Raw genomic sequence first — 12297 nt, 5'->3', positions numbered from 1 at the left:
TATACAATAATTTGATGCAAACCCCATAATTGAGAAATGTACACATTCAGATATATAGTTATGTGTGTTTCCTGTCCTCTCTGAGGTCACCAAATGAAACACACTCGTCATAACCGTACCTTAAGAGTCCACGGAGTCCACGGACCATTCCCACCTTCTCACAAGTGTACATTTTGTTTCAAATTCCCAAATTAATTTGTTGTTTGTCTCTCTGTGTCTCTCTTTCTGCATGACCAGGGGGAGAGAGTCTCAGCCAGGAATTTACGACCTGAGATAACAGAACCTGGATGTAGGAGAGTGTGAGAGAGAGGGAGAAGCCACTATCTATACCCAGAAAGGGCCCACGTCATGACAGTCCCCCCCTGGTGGTTTGGATCTTGTGATTATCCTGCAAGTTACTAATCAACATAAAAAATATTGACCACGTGATGTCCTGTTTGTAGATCATCGTTGCAGTCTGGTGGTTGAACTTGGTAGGCTCTCTGAAAGCAGAGCAGTCCACCACAAGGATGGGCAGTGGCGGTCCGGTTGGTGATCGCCGTTGCGGTCTCCCTCTAGTGGTTTACCTTGGTAGGTTTCCTGGAAGCTGTAAAGTACCACAGGAATGGCCAGGGGATGTCCTGGTTTGTGATCGCCATTGCGGTCCCCCCCTCTGGTGGTTTACCTTGGTAGGATCGCTGACAGTGGGGCAGGCCACCACAAGCATGGGCAGTGGGTGTCCAGATTTAGGATCGCCGTTCTGGACCCGTCGTCTGGTCGTCCAGTCTGGAAGATCTTGGCAGTAACTTATGCTGATGTTAACAATGCACACACACCCACAACGCACACACACTCACACTCACGAAATATATATACACACAGTAATTCCCCAATGAGCGGTGTTGTGCCACTAAGTGATGGTTGGATATGGACTTTGTTTATGACTTTGTTTATGGCTCTATCTGAACCGAAAAGGAATGAAAGCATAAACAAAATATATACAAAATATAGGTCTCACACCAAAATCATCTAATTGGACTGTATTCTATATTTGTCCAATGTCCTGGCAAAATGACTATCATGGCATTGTCTCTAATGTCACGTCTAGGGTTTTCCTACTTGGTGTGTTGCTTAGGCACTATCCAAAGTTGATAACTACATGATAAGTCTACAGCTGTAAGGCACTAGTTTTGCTCAGTCTACAGGGATGACCTATGGACTATTGGTAAAAAAAACTGGTGAGTACTGTAGCTGTAGAGTTAAAGGCCGCAAAGTTGATGTTCAACTTCACGAAGGCTGGTATTTTGCTCGGACCCTGAAGTGATCCTAGCATTAAGCCCAATTGGATGTTTCGTTGTACACGTGCGTTTATGCTTACACAAGCGCGCATGTCAAGGGAAGAAAACCAAGTATCCTGGCAGATTACAACTTGTTCAGAATGAGTCTGACGTAATCAGGTAATTTTCAGGTCAATGCCTGGAGGTCAGTCAGAATTGGTGTTGAGGGAGTCTGTAGTGGTTTTACTACGAGTCACTGCATCTTCCACTATTATAATGGCGATAGGTATGTGGAGATAGGTATGAAGAAGTCTATTACATAACTATGTTATCCACAGAGGAGCTAACCTCAAAACGGAAGTACCTTACACGTGTTGCACTCTGAGTGACTCCTAACTACTATGTCAATATTGTCATGGGTAATTTGATTGGTTAGTTCTATAACCTTCTTACTGATTGCAGCTGGTCTGACTGTTGCTGGCATTGGTACTGGTACTAAAAGGGGACCAGTTATCCTACCGATTTATTCAGGAATATTATCCTACCGTAACACCCCCTTTTGTGTCTCGGGAGCCCCCCGAGATGCTGGTGCTGGTATCCGAGGCACAAACTAAAAGTTTGGACCCTGTGTACGAGTTGTCAGCGGCCCCGTTGTTATGAGAATGGCTGTAACCTTTCAACCAAATCTCCTGGTGTTTGTGCTTCAAAACGCTCAGTGGCTGTCGAGGGCTGTCAGTCATCATAGCTTCCGCGTGTGGCAACCTCTTCAGAACCTGCGAACTGAGACAAGGATATCTGTCTGTGATATCGTAAAGTGTTTCACCAGTGGGAGGCATCGAGTCAGTTGCTGGACTGATGCAATTAGTGTCATTGTAAGGGGTGACAGTCCCCCACAAAGAGGAAGGTGTATCATCGGAAGCAGAGTAAACTCTGTGCATCAATGTTTTTCTTTCTGAGACGCCTGTAGTGCTTGTCCGAAGGGCAAGAGAAGTTCATCTCAACTACTGTATTGCACGACTGCAAGGAGGAGGGAAGTTGCTCATTCACAGAGACAGCTGGCTCGAAATCATGAAAAGAATGGTCAATCAGGTTGGCTGATGGAATGTGTCAAGATATCGTAATATCTCCTTGGATTGGATTCTGCACCAAGAGGTTTCTAAACGTCGTTTCCCCAAGGGGTGCTTTTGACAGATACCCCTCATGAATGACTGCGTTGCAGCTAGTGTTAGGGGAAGACAGTGTGGTCAGTGGAGAAGGCCCTGTGGCCTGTGACCATACATGGTTGGTTTTCCAATCCATCAGTGTGAGTAACCGATCCATCAAGTCTGCTCCAAGTAGAAGGGGTTCAGATTCGAGGCTGGTAACATACACAGGGTGATCGATCGAACGAGCGAAACGTCCTAGAAGTGTAGTTTCAGCATGACTTTCAATATGTGAGGCGAGGTAGTCTGAGCCCTCGAAGTGTAGTATTGCATCGCTCCACTTTTAACCACCGTTTAGTTGGTTTCAAAGCTCTTTTGAGATCATAGAACAATGTTTGACAAATGAGCGATATTGTCGCGCCCGAATCAATTAGTGCATTACAAGTTAAGCAGTCCTCCAGGACTTGGCTTTAACGAAGCGTTTGACCTTTTTCTTCACAACCTTTGTATCAGAGTCTATAGACAAAGCCTGTGGGCTTGTTTCTTGATCAAGCGGGCCCTGGATAGGGTCTCAAGAAATTCACATTTTTAACGTCCTTGCTATGGGTGTTAATTCCTGCGAACCTGGTGTCCGTTAATTCCCTGTCTTGTCCTTGTGACTTCTCTTTTACCCTTTTCTCAAATTTTTCTTGCTTTAGTTCTTCACGTAGTGGAACTTCTGGAGAACATTGGTCTATGTTTTGATAGTCTTTTAACCCTTTGTTACCCTTGTGCTCTGACACTTTGTGTGGGTACAGGTCGACTGTAGCGGTAGTCGTTTCGAAGGCAACGTACTTTACAGTTATTTAGACCGCGGAGGTTATTGGAATTGTGGTTTTGTGGTAGAAACCGTTGTTGTGCGTCATCTCTCTACACTCCAATACCTGATAATGCACCCTCAAACTGGAGTGAGTGCTCCTGGTCAAACTTCAAAACCGACTGGTCAGGGCTCTTAGCATTGCGAACTTTTGATGCCTCAAAAGCTGTGCTTGCAAGCTCTCTGAGTTGTAAGATAGGCAAGCCAACGTGGGCTTCAGGGTCCAAGTAGGTAATGAACGTGGAATACATGTTTGACAGAAGCATTTGTTTGAATTGTAAAAACTCTTCCATTCCTGTTTCAGTGAGTAGGCCAAAGTAAACTGAACGAAGCCTATGATAGTAAGCTTGTGGGTGTTCATTCTGAGCTTGGTTGACGGTGTTAGCCAGTGAGATATCGTGTTTGTGAGTCGCAGAACCACTGGATTCTAATTTCAAAGCTGTGGCATGTTTAGCGTAGTTATTTAGCACCTGTTGCTGTTGTAGACAACAGGTAAACCCTGTCAGAACCCGTAGCGTTCAGGTAGCCATCCAATGCGTCCTCTATTTCAGCTAGGAACGTCTCAGTATCATTTGGCTGACCTGGAACGGGGTCAAAGTTGGGAAATTCTTGACAAGTTTGACAAAGTATTCCACGACAAGCGGGAGGAGAGGGTTGCCTTCATCCTGTGGGGAAATTGGGGCCAAAGGACCAAGAGGAGAAGCCAAGCTTTGGCTTTATTGGCCAAGAGGCGCCATATTACTCAGACTGGGGGACACATGAGGGAGGCAAAGTCTGAAACCTATCGTCTTTACTACTTTGAGTACAGGGCTCTGGTTGCTTGGATGGGTAGTCACGCTGTAGAGCGTGACCATTCTGGAATTCCTCCAGATGGTACCTAAGGGTGGTATTCTACTGCATTGAAGAGTCCACTTGACCACTTAGAGAACTGATTTTGGATACGTGAGTGTCGCACTTGCTCCTTTCGGTCTCAAACTTTTCTGTCATGATTTGCAGATAGAGTTCCTGAGTACGGAGTGAGAGATTCAGTGATGATATTTCCTCCGCTTGCCTAGAAATCAATATTTCCATCTTCATCACCCGAGTTCTCTCATCATTCATTTGGTCAGCGACTTCAATGAGATCTGCTTATCTGTCATCCAACTTAGTCATTGTGTTCATTAACTGATCGTCTTTGGTCTGCAGCATGTTGAGTAGAACATTATTACTTTGAGTAGCGTTCAACAAAACTGCATGCACATTATCAAGTTGAGCCTCCCTGGTTGTAGATAACTCTTCAGATTTATCTAGTTTGGCGTGGACATCATCGTATTTAGTTTTGGCTAAATTGAGTTGTTCCTGTACCATACAATTTTGTTCCTGTAAAAGACGATTTTGTTGAAAAGTTTGTTCTTGTTCATCATCATAAGTTTTTGCAGTTACATTTAATGGTTCAGTTTTCAAACGCAGTTCCATAGCTAACAAAATGTTTCCCTTTTCGGGCATTTGTCATTGGTTTCCAGGTTCTCTCCACCTGTCCCTTTATGTCTACCATTACCTGCTCGTGCTTCCGCTATGCACTCCGGTATTGGACCGATGCCAACCTCGGATGGCAAGACATCAAGGCTAGACTGGAGAGAACCTTCACAAGGCCTGTGCCCGATGGTTGATTCTGGAGAGCGTTGTTCGCCATGTCTGCTGCTTTTCCACTAATGGCATAATTGGGGTTAGTATCGCTGCTAAGCTCAGAGATCAATCCATTTATGGGTGGAGGTTCACTAATTAGTGGGGACTAACCCCTCTGATAGCTTGCACATTATTAGAACATTTGAAAGGAAAAATGTTTTTCCTCATTTTCCAAGGTTTGGTTTTGGAATACGTTGGAAGCTGCAAAGATGATTTTAATCTATTTATAGACGTTAATGAACCATCAGTACTGTACCAGTAATGTGGGAGTTGGACGTGAATGATGGTAATCAATGATAATGCTTAATCATACCTAGATAGGCTATCTGGGAATTAAACTTTACTTAACCTGGGAAGTTGGTTCATCTAGGTTACTATTGCAAAGTTTAAAATGTCTAATTGAACCCCAGAGGGGTAACTGATCGCAGAAAGCTGAAATCCCGGAAGTACAAAGGGTGGGACATTCGTCGCACAAGGCGGAGGAATTTCAAAGTGACACAGGGAAAAGAAAATGTTGTTTACCTTTATTAGCTTTGCATCTCATGTAAGCAAATCCTACTTTGTACAGAAATCTCACTTCCAAGCACAAAATAGGGTCGCCTTCACCATGGAAAGGGGGGTTTACTAGCGACATCTCACATTAACCCATCCGGCACACTATTTGCTTACATTATATTACCGGAACAACACGGTAAATAAATACAGATACGCCTGTGGCCTACCTGCACTGGCAAAGCGCGGTAGACAGATAATACTATTCTCTAACTTCTAACACTACAGGCACAATGCCCTTGCTCTAGAAATGAATATTGACTGACAGAAACAGTACCGTTTGGCCTAAAGGACTAAATCTGGAATTTACAACTCATTGCTCTGACTCTATCGACCACGAATGGAGCCGCTTCCAAATAGCTTGTTCAAATAGAAATGCATACAACCAATATCTTTTTCTATTCACATACAACTGTCTGTTTGCACAATTCTGTTTGCACAATTTATATATACAGTTGAAGTCGGAAGTTTACATGCACCTTAGCCAACTACATTTAAACTCAGTTTTTCACAATTCTGACATTTAATCCAAGTAAAAAAATCCCTGTTTTAGGTCAGTTAAGATCACCAATTTATTTTAAGAATGTTACATGTCAGAATAATACTAGAGAGAATGATTTATTTCAGCTTCTATTTCTTTCATCACATTCCCAGTGGGTCAGAAGTTTACATACACTCAATTAGTGTTTGGTAGCATTGCCTTTAAATTGTTTAACTTGGGTCAAACGTTTTGGGTAGTCTTCCACAAGCTTCCCACAGTAAGTTGGGTAAATTTTGGCCCATTCAGGGCCTCCCGGGTGGCGCAGTGGTTAAGGGTGCTGTACTCCAGCTGTGCCACCAGAGACTCTGGGTTCGCGCCCAGGGTTCATAACCGGCCGCGACCGGGAGGTCCGTGGGGCGACGCACAATTGGCCTAGTGTCGTCCGGGTTAGGGAGGGTTTGGCCGGTAGGGAAATCCTTGTCTCATCGTGCACCAGCAACTCCTGTGGCGGGCCGGGCGCAGTGCGTGCTAACCAAGGTTGCCAGGTGCACTGTGTTTCCTCCGACACATTGGTGCGGCTGGCTTCCGGGTTGGATGGCGCTGTGTTAAGAAGCAGTGTGGCTTGGTTGGGTTGTGTATCGGAGGACGTCTCTCCCGAGTCCGTACGGGAGTTGTAGCGATGAGCAAGATAGTAGCTACTAAAACAATTGGATACCACGAAATTGGAGACAAAAAGGGGTCAAATTAAAAAAAAACGTTTTTTGGCCCATTCCTCCTGACAGAGCTGGTGTAACTGAGTCAGGTTTGTAAGGCCTCCTTGCTCGCACACGCTTTTTCAGTTCTGCCCACACATTTTCTATAGGATTGAATTCAGGGCTTTGTGATGGCCACTCCAATACCTTGACTTTGTTGTCCTTAAGCCATATTCCCACAACTTTGGAAGTATGCTTGGGGTCATTGTCCATTTGGAAGACCCATTTGCGACCAAGCTTTAACTTCCAGACTGATGTCTTGAGATGTTGCTTCAATATATCCACATAATTTTATTTCCTAACGATGCCATCTATATTGTGAAGTGCACCAGTCCCTCTTGCAGCACAGCACCCCCACAACATGATGCTGCCACCCACATGCTTCCCTTTTTCCTCCAAATATAACGATGGTCATTATGGCCAAACAGTTCTATTTTTGTTTCATCAGACCAGTGGACATTTCTCAAAAACGTACAATCTTTGTCCCCATGTGCAGTTGCAAACAGTAGTCTGGCTGTTTTATGGCGGTTTTGGAGCAGTGGCTTCTTCCTTGCTGATAAGCCTTTCAGGTTATGTCGATATACGACTAGTTTTACTGTGGATATAGATACTTTGTACCTGTTTCCTCCAGCATCTTCACAAGGTCCTTTGCTGTTGTTCTGGGATTGATTTGCACTTTTTGTACCAAGGTACGTTCATCTCTGGGAGACAGAACTTGTCTCCTTCCTGAGTGATATGACGGCTGCATGGTCCCATAGTGTTTACACTTGCGTACCATTGTTTGTACAGATTAAATCAAATCAAATCAAATCAAATCAAATTTTATTTGTCACATACACATGGTTAGCAGATGTTAATGCGAGTGTAGCGAAATGCTTGTGCTTCTAGTTCCGACAATGCAGTAATAACAAGTAATCTAACTAACAATTCCAAAACTACTGTCTTGTACACAGTGTAAGGGGATAAAGAATATGTACATAAGGATATATGAATGAGTGATGGTACAGAGCAGTATAGGCAAGATACAGTAGATGGTATCGGGTACAGTATGTACAAATGAGATGAGTATGTAAACAAAGTGGCATAGTATAGTATAAAGTGGCTAGTGATACATGTATTACATAAGGATACCGTCGATGATATAGAGTACAGTATATACGTATGCATATGAGATGAATAATGTAGGGTAAGTAACATTTATATAAGGTAGCATTGTTTAAAGTGGCTAGTGATATATTTACATCATTTCCCATCAATTCCCATTATTAAAGTGGCTGGAGTTGAGTCAGTGTCAGTGTGTTGGCAGCAGCCACTCAGTGTTAGTGGTGGCTGTTTAACAGTCTGATGGCCTTGAGATAGAAGCTGTTTTTCAGTCTCTCGGTCCCAGCTTTGATGCACCTGTACTGACCTCGCCTTCTGGATGATAGCGGGGTGAACAGGCAGTGGCTCGGGTGGTTGATGTCCTTGATGATCTTTATGGCCTTCCTGTGACATCGGGTGGTGTAGGTGTCCTGGAGGGCAGGTAGTTTGCCCCCGGTGATGCGTTGTGCAGACCTCACTACCCTCTGGAGAGCCTTACGGTTGAGGGCGGTGCAGTTGCCATACCAGGCGGTGATACAGCCCGCCAGGATGCTCTCGATTGTGCATCTGTAGAAGTTTGTGAGTGCTTTTGGTGACAAGCCGAATTTCTTCAGCCTCTTGAGGTTGAAGAGGCGCTGCTGCGCCTTCTTCACGATGCTGTCTGTGTGAGTGGACCAATTCAGTTTGTCTGTGATGTGTATGCCGAGGAACTTAAAACTTGCTACCCTCTCCACTACTGTTCCATCGATGTGGATAGGGGGGTGTTCCCTCTGCTGTTTCCTGAAGTCCACAATCATCTCCTTAGTTTTGTTGACGTTGAGTGTGAGGTTGTTTTCCTGACACCACACTCCGAGGGCCCTCACCTCCTCCCTGTAGGCCGTCTCATCGTTGTTGGTAATCAAGCCTACCACTGTTGTGTCGTCCGCAAACTTGATGATTGAGTTGGAGGCGTGCGTGGCCACGCAGTCGTGGGTGAACAGGGAGTACAGGAGAGGGCTCAGAACGCAACCTTGTGGGGCCCCAGTGTTGAGGATCAGCGGGGAGGAGATGTTGTTGCCTACCCTCACCACCTGGGGGCGGCCCGTCAGGAAGTCCAGTACCCAGTTGCACAGGGCGGGGTCGAGACCCAGGGTCTCGAGCTTGATGACGAGCTTGGAGGGTACTATGGTGTTGAATGCCGAGCTGTAGTCGATGAACAGCATTCTCACATAGGTATTCCTCTTGTCCAGATGGGTTAGGGCAGTGTGCAGTGTGGTTGAGATTGCATCGTCTGTGGACCTATTTGGGCGGTAAGCAAATTGGAGTGGGTCTAGGGTGTCAGGTAGGGTGGAGGTGATATGGTCCTTGACTAGTCTCTCAAAGCACTTCATGATGACGGATGTGAGTGCTACGGGGCGGTAGTCATTTAGCTCAGTTACCTTAGCTTTCTTGGGAACAGGAACAATGGTGGCCCTCTTGAAGCATGTGGGAACAGCAGACTGGTATAGGGATTGATTGAATATGTCCGTAAACACACCGGCCAGCTGGTCTGCGCATGCTCTGAGGGCGCGGCTGGGGATGCCATCTGGGCCTGCAGCCTTGCGAGGGTTAACACGTTTAAATGTCTTACTCACCTCGGCTGCAGTGAAGGAGAGACCGCATGTTTTCGTTGCAGGCCGTGTCAGTGGCACTGTATTGTCCTCAAAGCGGGCAAAAAAGTTATTTAGTCTGCCTGGGAGCAAGACATCCTGGTCCGTGACTGGGCTGGGTTTCTTCCTGTAGTCCGTGATTGACTGTAGACCCTGCCACATGCCTCTTGTGTCTGAGCCGTTGAATTGAGATTCTACTTTGTCTCTGTACTGGCGCTTAGCTTGTTTGATAGCCTTGCGGAGGGAATAGCTGCACTGTTTGTATTCGGTCATGTTACCAGACACCTTGCCCTGATTAAAAGCAGTGGTTCGCGCTTTCAGTTTCACACGAATGCTGCCATCAATCCACGGTTTCTGGTTAGGGAATGTTTTAATCGTTGCTATGGGAACGACATCTTCAACGCACGTTCTAATGAACTCGCACACCGAATCAGCGTATTCGTCAATGTTGTTATCTGACGCAATACGAAACATCTCCCAGTCCACGTGATGGAAGCAGTCTTGGAGTGTGGAGTCAGCTTGGTCGGACCAGCGTTGGACAGACCTCAGCGTGGGAGCCTCTTGTTTTAGTTTCTGTCTGTAGGCAGGGATCAACAAAATGGAGTCGTGGTCAGCTTTTCCGAAAGGGGGGCGGGGCAGGGCCTTATATGCGTCGCGGAAGTTAGAGTAACAATGGTCCAAGGTCTTTCCTCCCCTGGTTGCGCAATCGATATGCTGATAAAATTTGGGGAGTCTTGTTTTCAGATTAGCCTTGTTAAAATCCCCAGCTACAATGAATGCAGCCTCCGGATAAATTGTTTCCAGTTTGCAGAGAGTTAAATAAAGTTCGTTCAGAGCCATCGATGTGTCTGCTTGGGGGGGGATATATACGGCTGTGATTATAATCGAAGAGAATTCTCTTGGTAGATAATGCGGTCTACATTTGATTGTGAGGAATTCTAAATCAGGTGAACAGAAGGATTTGAGTTCCTGTATGTTTATTTCATCGCACCATGTCACGTTAGTCATAAGGCATACGCCCCCGCCCCTCTTTTTACCAGAAAGATGTTTTTTCCTGTCTGCGCGATGCGTGGAGAAACCTGTTGGCTGCACCGCTTCGGAAAGCGTCTCTCCAGTAAGCCACGTTTCCGTGAAGCAAAGGACGTTACAGTCTCTGATGTCCCTCTGGAATGCTACCCTTGCTCGGATTTCATCAACCTTGTTGTCAAGAGACTGGACATTGGCAAGAAGAATGCTAGGGAGTGGTGCGCGCTGTGCCCGTCTCCGGAGTCTGACCAGAAGACCGCCTCGTTTCCCTCTCTTTCGGAGTCGTTTTTTTGGGTCGCTGCATAGGATCCACTCCGTTGTCCTGTTTGTAAGGCAGAACACAGGATCCGCGTCGCGAAAAACATATTCTTGGTCGTACTGATGGTGAGTTGATGCTGATCTTATATTCAGTAGTTCTTCTCGACTGTATGTAATGAAACCTAAGATGACCTGGGGTACTAATGTAAGAAATAACACGTAAAAAAAAAAAAAAACTGCATAGTTTCCTAGGAACGCGAAGCGAGGCGGCCATCTCTGTCGGCGCCGGAAGTAAACGTTAACGTGGTATCTTCAGGCATTTGGAAATTGCTCCCAAGGATGAAAGACTTGTGGAGGTCTAAAATTTTTTCTGAGGTCTTGGGTGATTTCTTTTGTGCCTTTTTGTCAAGCAAAAAGGCACTGGGTTTGAAGGTAGGCCTTGAAATACATCCACATGTACACCTCCAATTGACTCAAATTATGTCAATTAGAATATCAGAAGCTTCTAAAGCCATGACATCATGTTCTTGAGTTTTCCAAGCTGTTTAAAGGCACAGTCAACTTAGTGTATGTAAACTTCTGACCCACTGGAATTGTGATACAGTGAATTATAAGTCAAATAATCTGTCTGTAAACAATTGTTGGAAAAATGACTTGTGTCATGCACAAAGGAGATGTCCTAACCGACTTGCCAAAACTATAGTTTGTTAACTTCTTGAGTGTAGGCAGTATTTTCGTTTTTGGCTAAAAAAACGTACCCATTTGAAACTGCCTATTTCTCAGGCCCAGAAACCATAATATGCATATAATTCAGATTAGGATAGAAAACACTGTAAAGTTTCCAAAACTGTCAAAATATTGTCTGTGAGTATAACAGAACTGATATTGCAGGCGAAAAAGCTTTATCCTGAAAGCTCCCTGTTCCATTGGACGCCTTGCCTCCATTTAAAGGGATATCAACCAGATTCCTTTTCCTATGGCTTCCTCAAGCTGTGAACAGTCTTTAGACATAGGTTCAGGCTTTTATTTTGAAAAATGAGTGAGAAAGAACCCATCGCGTCAGTGGATGGCTGGGTGCCAGCAGAGTTTTTCATGCGCAACAGCCATTTTCTCTCTCTCGCCTATGGAAGAAAGCTACATTCCGGTTGACATATTATCGATTATATATTGTAAAAACAACCTGAGGATTGATTATAAAAAACATTTGACATCTTTCTACGCACTTTACGGATACTATTTGGAATTTTCGTCTGCGATGTCCTGACCCCTCAAGCCTGTGGATTTCTGAACATAACGCGCCAAACAAATGGAGGTATTTTGGATATAAAAATAATCTTTATGGAACAAAAGGAACATTTATTGTGAAACTGGGAGTCTCGTGAGTGCAAACATCCGAAGATCATCAAAGGTAAGCAATTTAATTTATTGCTTTTCTGACTTTCGTGACCAATCTACTTGGCTGCTAGCTGTTTGTAATATTTTGTCTACTGAGAGATGTTCTTACATAAACGCTTGTTATGCTTTAACTGAAAAGCTTTATTGAAATCTGACAGGCCAGGTGGATTAACAACAAGCTAAGCTGTGTTTTGCTATATTGCACT

This window comes from Oncorhynchus mykiss, chromosome 2 (assembly GCF_057628025.1).
Source record: "Oncorhynchus mykiss isolate SJ-2025 chromosome 2, ASM5762802v1, whole genome shotgun sequence".
NCBI lineage: Eukaryota > Metazoa > Chordata > Actinopteri > Salmoniformes > Salmonidae > Oncorhynchus > Oncorhynchus mykiss.
The sequence above is the reverse complement of the archived record's forward strand: the minus strand, read 5'-3'. Positions refer to the sequence as shown.